This window comes from Phoenix dactylifera, unplaced genomic scaffold, assembly GCF_009389715.1.
Source record: "Phoenix dactylifera cultivar Barhee BC4 unplaced genomic scaffold, palm_55x_up_171113_PBpolish2nd_filt_p 000661F, whole genome shotgun sequence".
Lineage (NCBI taxonomy): Eukaryota > Viridiplantae > Streptophyta > Magnoliopsida > Arecales > Arecaceae > Phoenix > Phoenix dactylifera.
This window is the reverse complement of record NW_024068050.1, coordinates 150,001-168,502: the sequence shown is the minus strand read 5'-3', so window position 1 is coordinate 168,502 and position 18,502 is coordinate 150,001.

Here is an 18,502-nt window from a genome sequence, read left to right as displayed (position 1 = left end):
GAGCTTTATATTCTATCAAATGAGTGTGTAGAATGGACTCCTATGTGCTTACTTTATTAAAGAAGATATATGTTAAATAACCACCATATTTGAAAACACTCATTACAAATATGATAAAGCAATATATGATTTGAAACAAGCATCAAAAGCATGATATAAAAGCTTAAGCAACCTTTTGATAGAAAGTAATAGTGATAAATCTTTGCATCAAAAAGAAGAATTTGTGATATCTTACTTGCTCAAAGTATACATTGATGACATCATTCTTGGTTCTACTAATGGAGATTTATATGAAGATTTTACTAAGCTCATGCAAGGTGAGTTTGAAATATGTATGATGAATGAATTAACATTTTCTCTCGAACTCCAAATTAAGCCAAACAAGAAAGGAGATCTTCATTGACCAAAGTTAGTCCACAAGAAAACTCTTAATAGAAGATTGGCATGAAGAAGGTATGTCTATGACCCCATCTTGTAGAATTTGAAAAGGATGAGCAATGTAGATCTATTGTTTTAAAGCTGTATTGAAGCATGATAGAATAACTGTATTATCATACAGCTAGTAGACCAGATTGTATGCTCATTATGTACCCTTGTGTAAGACTTCTATCTAACTCTAATGAATCATATTTTATTGATAACAAATGAATCATAATCTGAATTTTGATAGAAATAATTGTTTAAGGCAATTTGATCAAAACTTAGCTAGCATGCCTTATTGATAATTATCTTAAGCAAATAGAATCTAAGCTAAATTGATTTTGAAAATAAGAAATTGATTTGATCTTGATTATTTCTTTCTATTGCCTCACATGCTTGTCCTTGAACCATCTTGGTTAATGAAACTATCTCTTTAGTTCAAGTGATATGTACTTGCTTATATTTAGGCAATCTCTTGAGTAAAGTGACTCAACATTCAACTATTGTCATATCTTATATTGAGTCATCTAGTTAAAAATATGTTGGATGAATGTTTTGTATCTTGAAGAAACTAATGACTTTCTTTCAAAAAAAGAAAAGGAGTTTGCAGGATCCTTGAGCAAGAAAATGAGAGATTTCAACTTGAAGGACACCTCCACGTAAGATACAATATACATTCACATGCAAATAAGAGAGAGGACCTTCTTCAGCCAAAAGTTTACACATAAGAAATCTAGTAGGTATTTGACTTGAAGAATGCAGAATGTATCGGTAATTTTAGATATCCCTCTCATAAATTAGCTGAGCAAAGTCAATAACTTAAATCTTATTATGGCATGATTGAAATCTTTAATTATTAATCTTTTGATATCATGTCCATATATGTATTAATTGATTTATGCTTTTAGAAATTGTTTCATGGTTTGCTCAAACTAAAATATTTCTTTAACTATATCATAACCATGAAATACACAAGTATATGCTTAAAATGTTGATTTAAAATGACTTGTGAGAAGCTATGAATTCTTGAGCATAATGAAAATGCTGTTTGCATGATATACATCTATATGATACATAAGATTATTTCTTTATTCTGCTCTTTCATGTAAATTACTTGAGAATAACAAAAAGAGAGAGAGATAAAGAAAAGAAAATGGATATTATTCAAGAGAAGTAAAATCTAAGTAAAGGCAAATACTCCAATCTTAAGGAAAAACAAAACAAGCATAATATATTCGGCACATTTGTGAGACTTGTGTGAGCATTCTTTTGGAAGGATAAAATCCGTAATGAATTACACTTAAATAGAGAGAATTTGAAGTGAATATTTTAACCTTTCTATATTGCTCATCATAGGGATGGTGCCAATGGGGAGGCTAGTGGTAGTACCCGGCACTATTTGACCCAACTATTCGGTGTAGGGTATATTAGGGACGGCACAAGAGGGAGGCTAGTGGTAGTACCTCGTGCCCCTTCCAACTCCACCGGATAGGGAGCAAATAGAGTATAGAGCATAAGAAAGTAAAAATGAAAGACAAAGTAAATAAAAGTATATAAGAAGAATCAAGTCAAATTTTTAATCACTTGAAAACACATTTTAAGGATGAAATCAATGCAAAATTATATTTAAATAGGGGGAGTTTATTTGAAAAGAATTGATTTTGATCCTTGACATGCTTTTTCTTAATATTTTAATGCATGACTTAACACATGATACATTTTGCATATGGCATGATGTTCTGAATTATGGATTCTCAATATTTTGTAATGTTCCATGCTTGGATAATTTGATTGAATGTTTGAAATATTGTATGAAGTTATTTTATGGTATTATTGAAAAGAAATTTTAGATTTGTCGTTCACAATCATTTTTGAAATCTGAAAGTTGAATAAATTTGTAAAAAGGAGAAGAGAAGTATATCTCTATTTAGGCAAAATGAATTGATTTTGTTTTATCTTTCAACTTGCCTAATTTTGGTATATAATGTTCTAATTCATACCAAAACTCAACATAAATACAAATATTCTGAATATGCGCTTATATGCTTGAAATATGTGTTTTCAATCGTAATGATTTAAGATGAGCTACAATGTGGAAGATACATATCTCAAATTATGATTTTGAAAGCTTCTATTGAAAATCCTTATGTAATTCAGAATCTGATTTTGTATAAAAGCTTAAACTCAATATGATTTCTAAATAAATTCTTAATGTAAGAAAAACAGAATTAATTTTGATGCCTTGGTTGATTGCTCCGATACGCATCCGAAACATATCATCTCTTATCTTTAAAGTGTACTAATATTGGTCCAAATGATATGTCTTTCAATGATCTTAATTGCAAACAAATATTTTTAAATATATAATTTTATTTTGATATTAAAAAGATTTATTGTGCTTCATGTATACATTGCTGAAAAACTATGATTAAGAAATTGAGTTCTATAACTATATATACTTCAATGATCATCTATATGTTTTTCTCTCTCCTACATTATTAAAGACTTCCATCAAAATATATATATATATATTATTAAAAGAGTGAATGATCTTAAGTCTAGAAACATTTCAGCTCACTCAAATGATTCTTAAAAAAAAAAAATGTGTAAATGCTTTTGAAAGAATTTGAGCTTCAAATGAATCATTTTCTAATTAATATTTCAGTACATTTTCTCAAAAATTAAGAGGATGCATAACTTGTTCTTGAAAGATTAAAAAGAGTGACTGCTATAAATCTTGAATAATTCTAGATCACTCTACATTCTCGATATCATAGAATTGCAGTTTTATTCACACTTGTCATTACAATCTGAAATTCAACAAAAGAAAAGAATGATTAAAGAGGAATGCATCTTTTGAGGGGGAGCTTTAGATATTCAGTATCTTATCCTAAAAATTACTTTAATTTGATGCATACCTTGATTTTTATGGATTGATTTTGATGAACCTCCTTATATGGCAAGACTTGCTTTAATTATAAGTTTATACCTTGAGATGAGTTCTATAAAGGTTGTCTTATCTCAAACCTTGAGTCTTATGAAAATACGCTGAAACTTATAGAAAATATATTTTTTTTGAGATTGACAATTTTATTGAACATTATCTTCAAATTCTAAACTCTTAAATGGAATGATCAATTGAGGGGGAGAAAGAAAATTTCAGAAGGAGAGGTCTTATGGAACTTAATGTTGGGATATGTGGAGACCTTTGGTGATGAAGAGAATTGAAGGAAAATCAATTCTGCATAGTTTTCTGTCTGGCGGACTGTCGGAGTCGACTCGAGCTTCAGTCGAGTCGACTCGGGAACAGTCGAGTCGACTCGAGGTCCGTCGAGTCGACCCGGGAGAAGAAAGGCCGAAAAACCATGTTTCTGTCTGGACTGTCAGAGTCGACTCGAGCTACAGTCGAGTCGACTCGAAGCATCGTCGAGTCGACTCGAGCTACAGTCGAGTCGACTCTAGATCGTGCCAGTTTTGTCCATACGTGCCAGAGTCGACTCGAACCACAGCCGAGTCGACTCGGGCTCGCGAAAAATCGTACGGACGATTTTCTTTTGGTGTTTTTGGTGGCGTTTCGACGGCTATGATCATCTGAAGGTCTTGAGACTATATATAGGACTCATGAGAGCCCTAGGGTAGAGTGATTGGCCGTATATTTGAGAGAGACTCTTGTTTGTGAGGCTAGGGTTCTAGAGAAGAAGAGGATTGGGATCCTACTTCTTGTGCAAAGGGAATTCTGTGTGAATCTCTTGTAGAGCGATCTCGTGTGATCGTTCGGGTGTGTGCCATCTCTGTAATCTATTCATCCTAGTTGAGATTTGGAGCGGTGGAGGACGTAGGCTATTTGTAGCCGAACCTCGTTACATCTTTGTGTTTGCTTTGCTATCTTCTTCTTCCTTCTTCTTTTGTGTTTGATAATCCGCTGCGGTGCTCAAGTGCTTTACCCTTACTGATACTAGGGTAATCTTTTGCCCTTCGTACGGATAAGCGAAGAGGTGATCCTTGAGTCCGGTGTCGAGGGAGCGAGAGAGTTATTCTCTCTTTGTTTTCCGACGTTGGTGGGCAGTGCCGGTGTGAGTGGGTTCCGGTGCGGGTCGCTGCCAACAAGTGGTATCAGAGCTATTGGTTATTCTGCAATGGCGGATGAAGGGAAGTTGCGAATTGAGAAGTTCAATGGCACGAACTTCGGGTTTTGGAAGATGCAAATAGAAGATTACCTTTACCAGAAGGATCTCTATTTACCTCTTGGAGGTATGTGGAGTGATTGATTAAAACCCCATTTGATTTTGATGAGCTCAAAGCATTTGAGTATATCTTGTGATTACTAATGAATTCAATTGAGTGTTTCAGTGAAAATCCTGTCCAAGTGTCTCTAGATTTGGTTCATAGTATTTTGGATAAGTTAAGAAGTCTGCTGAACCAAAGTCTGAGACTCGAGTCGACTCCCGAGTATCACGAGTCGACTCCAAGCGTATCAAGTTCACTGGCACGAGCTCGAGTCGACTCCAGATCAGTACGAGTCGACTCCGACTGAGAACAGACAGAAGGACAGAAAGCTTCAACTCAGAAACTGTCAACGAGTCGACTCCCGAAGTGCGCGAGTCGACTCCAATGTTCAACGAGTCGACTCCAGGGTAGTAAGAGTCGACTCCAAGAGAAACACAAAGAAAAGTCAGAGAGCAGTTTTCGGGTCTGAGATTCGAGTCGACTCCAGTGGAACGCGAGTCGACTCCAATGGTTGGTAGGTCGACTCCAAAGAAGGTAAGAGTCGACACTCAGAGGAACACAAGAAAAAAGTCAGAGAACGATTTTCGGACTCTGAGATTCGAGTCGACTCCCGCAGTACGCGAGTCGACTCCGAGACTGAGCGACCATCAACAGACAGAAGACCATGTTACTGCCTCTGAGATTCGAGTCGACTCACAGACAGCTCGAGTCGACTCCGAGACAAGCTTCACGTCAAAAGGCAGAAGACCAACTTTCGGAAACTGAGAGCCGAGTCGACTCCAAGGAAGTTCGAGTCGACTCCAAGACTGGATGAGCCAAAAGACAGAGAATCGGGAGTTCGGGCTCTGAGATTCGAGTCGACTGCCAGGACAGTCGAGTCGACTCGAGTGGACAAAATTCAAATTTGGATCCACGGACTTCAGTGGATAAGCCGACTCCAAAATTGCCACGTCAGCTCCAGAAGTTGGCGAGTCGACTCCAGGTCAAGACGAGTCGACTCCCAGTCAAGATGGCAACTTTAATTCAAATTTGGAACAGTTGCCGAGTCGACTCCGGAAAAGCGTGAGTCGACTCCTGCTACAGCCGAGTCGACTCCTGATCGCGCGAGTCGACTCCAACCCACCAACGGTCATATTGTCAGGCTGCGCAGAGTGTGCAGAACGGCCAGAAAAAGCAGAGTAACGGCTAGTTTCCGTGGGGGTTGGCTTAAATAGCCACAGAGGACTGTAGCAAGAAAAAGAATAGATATTCCACTCCAAGCATTCAAGTTTTCAAGCTCTCCAAGTGCTCTTAAACGAAAAAGGGGAGATCTGCATTTACTGCTCCAACAACTTCTTCCCAACAATCAAAGCTTCCTCCTCCTGCATTCAAGTCGACCACTCTTTCAAGAGAAGACCGGAGTTCCAGAAGCCATACCTCTTCACCAGCTTAAAAGCGTTTGAGGGCTTCTAACTCCTTTACGATTATATTGTTTTAAATCTGCTTTTTGAGAAGCTATTTTCTGTTTTCTTCTATCTCTTGTATTTACTTGATTCAATCGGGGGATTGAATCAAGGGGTTTAAGGTTGGTTGGTGAGCCAAGTTAAAACCAACGTGTGTAAGGGTTTGATTGTGAGCCCGGGAAAACAATCGGGGTTGGTTCTAGTCGGTGAGCCTGGGAAAACCGACCGAGTTCGTTGTGAGCTCGTAAAACAACAAGTTTGGTTGTGAGCTTGCAAAACAACCGGCTGTAATCCAAGGGGGTTATAGTGAAATTCCCAAGTGAGACTTGGGGAGTGGATGTAGGAGCAAGGGTTAGCTCCGAACCACTATAAAACTTTGTGTTTGTAGTGCATTGTCTCTCATCTTCTTCCCCGGACACTACTCACAGCACTTAGCTTTAATTAAACAACTTGCTATAGTTTTAAATTAATCATCCACAAAGTTTTAAATATTCAAGTTAATTTAAAAACCCAATTCACCCCCCCCTCTTGGGTTGTCTATCTGGGCAACAAGTGGTATCAGAGCCAAAAACTCTTCCACTCAAGAGTTAAAAGATCAAAATGACAACCCCATTTGGATCTTCTCACATTGAGGGTCAGTCCACCCAAAGACCCCCTTTCTTCAATGGATCTGACTACTCATACTGGAAGGCTAGGATGAGAATATTCATCCAAGCCCAAGCTATGAGATGTGGTCCATTGTAGTAAATGGGCCATACATCCCATCCATATACGTAGATGGTGTTAAGGTACCTAAACTAGAAATGGACTGGGATGAACATGACATGAGGAAGGCACAATTAAACTCTAAAGCAATGAATGTCTTCTATTGTGCCTTAGACCGTAATGAATTCAATAGGGTCTCTACTTGCAATTCTGCAAAAGAGATTTGGGACAGACTTGAAGTGACCCATGAGGGCATGAATCAAGTGAAAGAGTCCAAAATAAATATTTTGATTCATAAATATGAACTATTTAAAATGGACTCTAACGAAACAATTACATGCATGTTCACTAGGTTTACTGATATTGTCAATGGCCTAAAAAGCCTTGGCAAGAACTATACTAACAGTGAACTTGTCAGGAAAATCCTTCGGTGTCTACCAAGGTCGTGGGAAGCTAAAGTGACGGCAATCCAAGAAGCTAAAGACTTGAACAAGCTTCCACTTGAAGAGCTCCTTGGATCCCTTATGACGCATGAGCTTACCATGAAACAACACAACGAGGAAGAGTCCTCCCATAAGAAAAAGGTAATAGCTTTAAAATCTACTTCTTCTAACAAGGACTTGTCTTGCAGCAGCAGCAGTGAAGAAGAAGAAGATGAGGAAGATGGTGGTGAGGCTCTTCTTGTGCGCAAGTTCAAGAAATTCATCAACCACAAGAAGTCCTATCATCAAAGGAGAGGCCCCTCAAATTCCTACCGCAAGGACAAAGATAAGGAAAGGGAAAGTGAGGGGATCGGGTGCTATGAGTGCAAAAAGCCGGGACACATCCGAGCTGAGTGTCCCTTGCTAAAGAAGAGCAGCAAGTACAAGAAGAAGAAGAAAGCCCTTGTCACCACCCTATCGGACTCCGACGCATCATCCTCATCATCGGATGAAGAACAAGAGGAGAAGGCCAATTTTTGTTTCATGGCCAACGAAAATGAGGTAACTTCTGATACGCACTATGATTTTTCATTTGATGAACTTTATGATGCGTTTAACGAACTAATGATTGAATATAAGGATGTTAATGTTAAAAACAGGGAACTAAAAGTAACTAACCAAACTTATATCCGTAAGTATGATTCTTTAATTAAGGATAAAGATGCTATTACCAAAGAAAATCTAGAACTTAAGACAAGCAACCAACTCTTAATTAAGAAAACTAATACCTTAACTAAAGATAATGAAAAACTAACTAAGGAACTTTCAGAACTCAAAAACCATAAACAAGTCTTAAACAAGGATCTAACAAAAGAACTAAATGATCTAAAAGCCGAAAATCAAACATTAACTAAAGAACTTAACAAATACAAACCCTTAGTTGAAAAATTCACATATAGTTCTGAAAAGTTAAACATGATACTTAACAGTCAACGAGCCGTATTTAATAAAGCGGGTTTAGGGTATAAACCGAAAAATAAACAAAAACTTCTTAGTAACTTCTTTGTCAAAGCTGGGGAAAATAAAACTAAGAAAATGATCTGTTTTTGTTGTGGAAATATAGGACATAAGGCAAATGCATGTGACTATAGGAAAAGGAAAACTAAAAGAAAGATTAAAAGGGTATGGGTTCCAAAAGGAACCAACTTGACTAACCATGAAGGACCCAAGAAAACTTGGGTACCTAAGATGACATGATTTGCTTGTGTAGGAGTGTCTTGCAGCCAAGGTCAACAAAAATTGCTGGTATTTGGATAGTGGCTGCTCAAGGCACATGATGGGTGATAAAGACCAATTTTTCACCTTGAAGCTAAGAAGGGAGGTGCTGTGACGTTTGGAGACAACAACCAAGGTCACATCATTGGTATTGGTAAAGTTCAAATCACCCCTTCTACTTTTATAGATAATGTTAGATATGTTGATGGTCTTAAGCATAACTTGTTAAGCATCAGTCAATTATGTGATAAAGGATATGATGTTATGTTTAAACCATCACTATGTATTATAACAAATCCTAATGATAATAGCTTAGTTTTTAAAGGGATTAGACGTGGAAATGTATATGTTGTAGACCTAGAAGATCTTGCAAGACATAACCAATGTCTAGTTGTAAATGAAACTAAAGATAATGATGCTAGTTGGTTATGGCACCGTAAGTTAGGTCATGCAAGCATGGACACAATAACTAAATTAGTTAAAAGAGACTCCGTGATAGGTTTGCCAAAATTAAAATTTGAAAAGAACAAAATATGTGAAGCATGTCAATTTGGCAAATAATCTAAGAACTCTTTTAAATCCATAAAATGTGTCTCTACCTCTAGGCCTCTAGAATTATTACACATGGACCTATTTGGTCCAACTAGAACAACAAGTCTAGGTGGAAATAAATATGGTCTTGTTATAGTAGATGATTACTCTAGGTACACATGGGTCATGTTCCTAGCACATAAGGATCAAGCACTTTCTATGTTTAAAAAATTCCATAAGGAAGTAACAAATGCTAGAGAGTCTTCAGTCATAGCCATTAGAAGTGACCATGGTACCGAATTCGAAAATCAATTATTTGACGAATTTTGTAGTAAAAAGGGAATAACCCATAATTTTTCTGCACCTAGGACACCACAACAAAATGAAGTTGTGGAAAGGAAGAATAGAACTCTAGAGGAAATGGCTAGAACGATGTTATGTGAAAGTAACCTCCCTAAGTACTTTTGGGGAGAAGCCATTAATACTTCTTGCCATATATTAAATAGAGTTTTATTAAGACCCATTATAAAGAAAACACCTTATGAACTGTGGAAAAATAGAAAACCAAAAGTTAACTATTTTCATGTTTTTGGATGTAGGTGTTTTGTACATAATAATGGAAAAGATAATCTAGGGAAATTTGATCCTAAATCTGATGAAGGAATATTCCTAGGTTATTCTACAACTAGTAAAGCCTATAGAATCTTTAATAAAAGAACCCTAGTTATAGAAGAATCTATACATGTTGTTTTTGATGACTCTAGTGACATCTCATCTAGTACGAAGGTTAATTTTGATGATGATATTGAAATACTTGAAGAAAAGATAGATGAGATGGGATTACAAGATGATAATCAAAAGTTGATTGAAGGAGAATCGTCAAACCAAGAGCCTATAGTGATGGGCTAGCTAAAGCTTGGAGGTATGCTCACGGGCATCCTAAGGAACTAATTCTAGATGATCCATCACAACCGGTTAGGACTAGAGCATCCCTTAGGAATTTGAATAATCATCTAGCTTTTGTTTCACACTTTGAGCCCAAACATATAGAAGAAGTCGAAAATGATGTAAATTGGATAAATGCAATGCAAGAAGAACTAAATCAATTTACTAGAAACAAGGTTTGGGATCTAGTGGAGAGACCTTCTGAATATCCAATTATAGGTACTAAATGGATATATAAAAATAAGCTAGATGAAAATGGAATTGTTATAAGGAATAAGGCTAGACTAGTAGCAAAGGGTTATAATCAAGAAGAAGGCATAGATTTTGATGAAACCTTTGCTCCCGTAGCTAGACTTGAGGCAATTAGACTTCTATTAGCATATGCATGCTCTAAGGACTTCAAACTATATCAAATGGATGTAAAGAGTGCTTTTCTAAATGGGTTTATTAATGAGGAGGTGTATGTAGAACAACCTCCTGGTTTTGAAAATCATCAATACCCTAATCATGTGTATAAACTGAACAAAGCACTTTATGGACTAAAACAAGCACCTAGAGCATGGTATGAGAGACTTAGTAAATTCCTATTAGAACATGAATTCTCTAGGGGAAATGTAGATACAACATTATTTCTGAAAAAGAAAAATAAGGATATGTTATTAGTACAGATTTATGTTGATGATATCATTTTCGGTGCTACTAACAATCGCCTCTGCGAGGAATTTGCTGATTTGATGCAGAGTGAGTTTGAGATGAGCATGATGGGAGAGCTGAACTACTTCCTCGGGCTTCAAATCAAACAATCTGAAGGAGGCATCTTCATCAATCAAGCAAAATATATCAAGGAGATGCTCAAGAAGTTTGATATGGAGGGAAACAAGTCAATCAGCACCCCCATGAGCTCATCATGCAAGTTAGACCAAGATGAATCAGGTAAATCTGTAGATCAAAAACTTTATAGAGGTATGATAGGTTCTTTACTGTATCTTACTGCAAGTAGGCCTGATATTATGTTTAGTGTGTGCATGTGTGCTAGATATCAGGCTAATCCTAAAGAATCACACCTAGCTGCAGTTAAGAGAATCTTTAAATACTTAATTGGAACTAAGAACATAGGGCTGTGGTACTCTAAAGAATCTAGCCTAAACTTAATAGGGTACACAGATTCAGACTTCGCTGGATGTAAGCTGGATAGAAAAAGTACCAGCGGGTCCTGTCAATTTCTAAGAGAAAACCTAATCTCATGGTTTAGCAAGAAACAAAACTCGGTTGCATTATCCACTGCAGAAGCTGAATATGTTGCAGCCGGGAGTTGTTGTGCTCAAATCTTATGGATTAAACAACAATTAGAAGATTATGGCATTAAACAAGATAAAATCTCCATTAATTGTGATAACACAAGTGCCATAAATCTCACTAAAAATCCAATTCAACACTCAAGAACTAAACACATTGAGATAAGACATCACTTCATAAGAGATCATGTATTGAATGGTGATGTGTCACTCCAATTTGTGTGTACTGATAATCAATTAGCAGACATTTTTACAAAACCCCTAAGTGAAGAGAGGTTTAGTGTGCTTAGAAGGGGATTAGGAGTGATTGATCCATCCTAGTGGGAGTTTTTCACTAGACTAATTGATTTTGATGATTAGAATGAGGTTAAAATAGAGTTTCTATGCAGTGATCATCAAATCAGTCCTTAATTAGCTGATTTTTCCTCATTTGGCACGATTATGGCATGGTTTTTAGGTGCGTGCCAAGGTTAGAGACGACTCGAGTAAGTTTCAGAGCCGGCTCCTAAGGGGGAGTCGACTCGCACACTTGCGGGAGTCGACTCGCAGTCGAGATCCGACTTTTTAACCCTAGGGTTGTCGTTTCGCAAACACTTTTCCTCAAGCCGCCACTGTTCACAAAGCCCTAGAGCCGACTCCTAGGTCATCCCCGATCGTCTCTAAGCCCTTTTCCCGTCGATTCTTCGCCGGACATTGAGTTTCCGTCCGTTCCTAGGTCATTTCCGGTCTGTCCCGAGCTTCCTCTGTCGGTCCTTCACCGTCCTCTAGGTATTTTTTTTTTCCTGTTTAGGTCAAGATGCCTCGTAAGACCGTCGTTAGGAAGAGGTCCCGTCCCGAGACCGGTCCCGAGCGGCGCTCCAAGGCGCGGCACGATCCCGCGAGGCAACCACCTCCGGATCGTTCCCCGCCTAGGGTGGTTCTCGTTAGGCCGTTGGCCGGGAAGGCCGTCACCTCCGGGAGGTTTGTCGATTTCGACTATCTCTCCCGGGAGGGGTTCACCATAGGCGATAGGCTTAGAGCCCAGGGCCTAGAGTACTTCCTCACCTTGGACCTTCCCACCTATCCTGGCCTAGTTCAAGACTTTTACAGTACCGTCCATCGGGGAGATGGAGGTATCGAGGGCACGATAGTAGGTGTCCCGTTGCGTGTCACAGAGGACCTCATTGCCCATATCCTTCACCTTCCATTAGTAGGGGTGGCTCCCGCACACCCTGAGGATAGAGTTGCGGCCCTTACGGTCGTCTTAGGGCATCCACCTCAGTCCCCCCTAGATGAGGTATCTGCTAGCTCACTTTCTATTGAAGTGAGAATCCTTTTGAGCATTCTGTCCAGGTCCATCTTCCCTAAGACAGGGAGATTTGATTTTGTGAATGAGAGGGACTTAGCTATTATGTCTTATATCCTTCAGGACACCCCGATCAACTTCCCAAAGCTCATTTATAGGTATATGTGTGAGCCCCTAGATAGACCTAGGCTCTCACTCCCATACGGGATGTTATTCACTCTTCTTTTTAGGCAGTACGAGATTTCCATTCCTGAGAGGGAACCCTCTCGTGCCTTGCGATGGACTGATCGCTTATGTACGGGGACTATGCATAGGATGGGGTTTCGAAAGAGAGAAGGGATCTGGGTTAGGAAGTCCACTCTCACTGCTCAGACCACCAGACCATCACCCAGTCCTGAGCCAGATTCAGACTACCCAGACCTTCCAGACCATCCAGACCTTCCATCCACTCCTCCTGCTCCTACCACCTCTGCCGGACCTTCCTCCTCAGTTCCACCATCTATGGAGGTCCGTATTGATACAGAGCAGCTCCGGGAGCTGCGGCAGGAGATCGTCCGAGATCTGAAGGACGAGCTGCTTCGGGAGATCCGCGGCTCGGTGCCTGCTCCCTCCTCTGCGCCCACTTCCTCTGCCCTGGTCCCTTCCTTGACAGCCGTGACTGACATGACGGCTCATGTACGGGAAGAGATCTACAATATCCGGAGTTTGGTCCAGGCCCAGTTCCACAGCATGAGTGAGGTCACGAGCTCCACTCGACAGATGCGAGAGGAGATAGGTCGTGACATGCACACCACCACCGAGGGGGCCGAGCGCTTGTCGAATGTACTCATCGACAAGCTGGACGCACTACAGACATCCGTGACTGGGCTTCAGGCGTCGGTGACAGAGCTCTCCACTACACATAGCAGAGCCACCACGTCTATTATCACGCAGCTCGGACATGTGACAGATGCAGTCACCCTCCTCATGGAGCAGAGCCGATTGAGAGGAGGAGCACCATCCTCCAGAGGAGGTGCCACATCCTCGAGAGGGGGAGCTTCATCCTCGAGGAGGACATAGATGTGTTTGAGTTGTGTTTTTGTCTTGCTTTGCTTTACTTATTGTATTCTCACATGTATTCACATTCATATCAATACAATGAGTAGATATTTTATCTTCAATTATGTGCCATTTGATGATTGGTTGTGCCATTGATTGTGTGTGATTACCTCCTTTTTGGTATGATGACAAAAAGGGGGAGAAATATGAAAAAATATGTAAAAGAAATCAATGGAAATAAATAAAAAGATAAACTCTTAATAAAACACACAAATTTGTTCTAAGTGGATTCGGTACCTCGAGGCTCATTATCTCTCTTTTGGGGCTCCTAATGGAGTAATCTCCAGAATCTATTCAAGGGATATTCGGAGATTAGCTGAATCCTACTCAAGAACAAATTGACAGATTTTCCCTCTAAAAAGATAAAATTCACTTCAAAGCATTAAAAGGAAATTCAGAGAATCAAAACATAGTTGAATGCATATGTTGAGGGGGAGAATCTGAAATTTTAATCAAGCTAAATCATTAATGACATATAAGCCGAACAATTGATTGTATAATATGAAGGCTTATATAATTCCAAATGAAAGGGGGAGCTTTAACTCCAAAATTTAATGTTTCACTCCTTTCAAACTTGGATAAATTAAATTATCAGACATTTGAATTCATTTATGGATTTTACTTCAGTGTTTTATGAGCAATTCATTTTACATATACTCAAAGTTTTGTCATCATCAAAAAGGGAGAGATTGTGGAGTGATTGATTAAAACCCCATTTGATTTTGATGAGCTCAAAGCATTTGAGTATATCTTGTGATTACTAATGAATTCAATTGAGTGTTTCAGTGAAAATCCTGTCCAAGTGTCTCTAGATTTGGTTCATAGTATTTTGGATAAGTTAAGAAGTCTACTGAACCAAAGTCTGAGACTCGAGTCGACTTCCGAGTATCACGAGTCGACTCCAAGCGTATCAAGTTCACTGGCACGAGCTCGAGTCGACTCCAGATCAGTACGAGTCGACTCCGACTGAGAACAGACAGAAGGACAGAAAGCTTCAACTCAGAAACTGTCAACGAGTCGACTCCCGAAGTGCGCGAGTCGACTCCAATGTTCAACGAGTCGACTCCAGGGTAGTAAGAGTCGACTCCAAGAGAAACACAAAGAAAAGTCAGAGAGCAGTTTTCGGGTCTGAGATTCGAGTCGACTCTAGTGGAACGCGAGTCGATTCCAATGGTTGGTAGGTCGACTCCAAAGAAGGTAAGAGTCGACTCTCAGAGGAACACAAGGAAAAAGTCAGAGAACGATTTTCGGACTCTGAGATTCGAGTCGACTCCCGCAGTACGCGAGTCGACTCCGAGACTGAGCGACCATCAACAGACAGAAGACCATGTTACTGCCTCTGAGATTCGAGTCGACTCACAGACAGCTCGAGTCGACTCCGAGACAAGCTTCACGTCAAAAGGCAGAAGACCAACTTTCGGAAACTGAGAGCCGAGTCGACTCCAAGAAAGTTCGAGTCGACTCCAAGACTGGATGAGCCAAAAGACAGAGAATCGGGAGTTCGGGCTCTGAGATTCGAGTCGACTCCCAGGACAGTCGAGTCGACTCGAGTGGACAAAATTCAAATTTGGATCCACGGACTTCAGTGGATAAGCCGACTCCAAAATTGCCACGTCAGCTCCAGAAGTTGGCGAGTCGACTCCAGGTCAAGACGAGTCGACTCCCAGTCAAGACGGCAACTTTAATTCAAATTTGGAACAGTTGCCGAGTTGACTCCGGAAAAGCGTGAGTCGACTCCTGCTACAGCCGAGTCGACTCCTGATCGCGCGAGTCGACTCCAACCCACCAACGGTCATATTGTCAGGCTGCGCAGAGTGTGCAGAACGGCCAGAAAAAGCAGAGTAACGGCTAGTTTCCGTGGGGGTTGGCTTAAATAGCCACAGAGGACTGTAGCAAGAAAAAGAATAGATATTCCACTCCAAGCATTCAAGTTTTCAAGCTCTCCAAGTGCTCTTAAACGAAAAAGGGGAGATCTACATTTACTGCTCCAACAACTTCTTTCCAACAATCAAAGCTTCCTCCTCCTGCATTCAAGTCGACCACTCTTTCAAGAGGAGACCGGAGTTCCAGAAGCCATACCTCTTCACCAGCTTAAAAGCGTTTGAGGGCTTCTAACTCCTTTACGATTATATTGTTTTAAATCTGCTTTTTGAGAAGCTATTTTCTGTTTTCTTCTATCTCTTGTATTTACTTGATTCAATCGGGGGATTGGATCAAGGGGTTTAAGGTTGGTTGGTGAGCCAAGTTAAAACCAACGTGTGTAAGGGTTTGATTGTGAGCCCGGGAAAACAATCGGGGTTGGTTCTAGTCGGTGAGCCTGGGAAAACCGACCGAGTTCGTTGTGAGCTCGTAAAACAACAAGTTTGGTTGTGAGCTTGCAAAACAACCGGCTGTAATCCAAGGGGGTTATAGTGAAATTCCCAAGTGAGACTTGGAGAGTGGACGTAGGAGCAAGGGTTAGCTCCGAACCACTATAAAACTTTGTGTTTGTAGTGCATTGTCTCTCATCTTCTTCCCCGGACACTACTCACAGCACTTAGCTTTAATTAAACAACTTGCTATAGTTTTAAATTAATCATCCACAAAGTTTTAAATATTCAAGTTAATTTAAAAACCCAATTCACCCCCCCCCTCTTGGGTTGTCTATCTGGGCAACAAGGTAGAGCAAAGAAACCAGAGAAGATGTCCGATGAAGACTGGGAGGTCCTCGATCGGAAGACGCTCGGCACCATCAGATTGTCACTTGCATCCCAAGTGGCATTCAACATCAAAAACGAGAAGACGACGATGGAGTTGATGGCAACATTGTCGCGGATGTACGAGAAACCCTCAGCATCAAACAAGGTATTTCTCATGAAGAGGTTGTTTAATCTTCGTATGAAAAATGGCGGCAGCGTAGCAGAATACCTCAACGAGTTCAATGGACTCACAGCCCAGTTGGAGTCAGTGGAGATTAGTTTTGACGATGAGATTCGGGCATTGCTAATCCTCTCCGGATTGCCTGATAGCTGGGAGGGCCTGGTGATGGCGGTGAGCAACTCTTCGGCAACGGGGAAGTTGATTTTTGATGACGTTGTGGGAGTGCTTCTGAGTGAAGAAGCAAGAAGGAAATCTTCTGGAGCTACGGAGTCATCTGGAAGTGCACTAAACACCTCTGACCGGGGAAGACAAAAGAAGGACGGTCGATTTCGAAGCGACTCGAAGTCGAGATCCAGCAGGTCTCGAGCACCTCAGAACAAGGGAGCGAAGTGCTGGAACTGCGGGAAGACGGGGCACTTTAGGAGGGATTGCAAATCTCCTAAAGGGAAGCAAGGCGACCACACCGAAGGAGTCAGCAAGGATCTGGCAAATCTTGCTGAAGACGGTGATATGGATGCCCTCGTTCTATCTTTATCTACCTGTGACGAGTCTTGGGTGATAGACTCGGGCGCGTCTTTCCATGCTACATCCCAACGGAAGCTTCTTGGAGGATATGAGAAGGGAGACTTTGGCAAAGTCTACCTAGGGGATGGAGAGCCTTGCACCATACAAGGAAGGGGAAGCGCGGAAGTGAAGTTGGTTTCTGGATCTTCACTTGAGCTTGAGGACGTACGGCACGTGCCTCAACTGCAGAGGAATCTGATTTCTGTTGGACAGTTGGCGAGCCAGGGGTACAAGGCTACTTTCACAGCTGATCAGTGGAAGATATCCAGAGGTTCGTTGACGGTGGCTAGTGGCAAGAAGGTTGGGACACTTTATGTCACCAACGGCACGGAGAACTCTATTGGAGTTGTTGCAGCAGATGTGGACACCAAGTTATGGCATTGTAGACTTGGGCACATGAGTTATTAGGGACTGGAGGTGATGCACCAGTTGGGAAAGCTGCAGGGTCTCAGGAGTGTTGAGATGGACTTCTGTGAGGATTGTGTTCTCGGAAAGCAGAAGCGTGTTTCATTCAACAAAGAAGGTAAACCTCGGAAGCAAGAAAAGCTAGATCTCGTGCACACGGACGTGTGGGGGCCTGCACCGGTTTCTTCCATTGGTGGATCTCAGTACTATGTTACTTTTATTGATGATGCTACCAGGAAGCTTTGGGTGTTCTTCTTGAAGCACAAGTCAGAGGTATTTGGGGTCTTCAGGAGATGGCAGGCAATGGTAGAACTCGAGACAGGAAGGAGGTTAAAATGCCTGAGATCAGACAACGGTGGTGAGTATTGTAGCAGGGTGTTTGAGGACTACTGTGCAGAGGCTGGGATCGTCAGGCAGAGGACAGTTCCAGGGACACCACAACAAAATGGAGTTGCTGAAAGGATGAACAGAACAATTAATGAGCGTGCCAGGAGCATGAGGATACATGCTGGATTGCCACAGCAGTTTTGGGCGGAAGCAGTTAACACTGCTGCCTACTTGATCAACAGAGGGCCATCAAAGAAACTTGAATTTGGGATTCCTGAGGAAGCATGGACAGCAAAGAAGATTGATTTGGCGCACTTACGAGTATTCGGTTGTACCAGTTATGTCCATGTTGATCCAAGCCAAAGAAGCAAACTAGACGCCAAATCAAAGAAGTGCATTTTCGTTGGATACGGAGGTCAACAGTTTGGGTATCGGTTTTGGGATCCCGAACACAGGAAGATCATTCGTAGTTATGATGTGGTATTCAATGAGAAAATGCAGCAGAGCACTGAATCAGAAACAAAACCTGTTGAGCCGTGTTTTGTGGATCCTGAAGAGGAGTCTACAAATTCTGGTCAGAAGACTCAGTCAGAGCAAGAACCTGAAGCATTGGCACCCCCTCCACAACTAAGAAGGTCCACTCGTAGTACTCATGGAAAGCCTCCTCAAAGGTATGATGGGACTCTTAGTTATTTGCTGCTC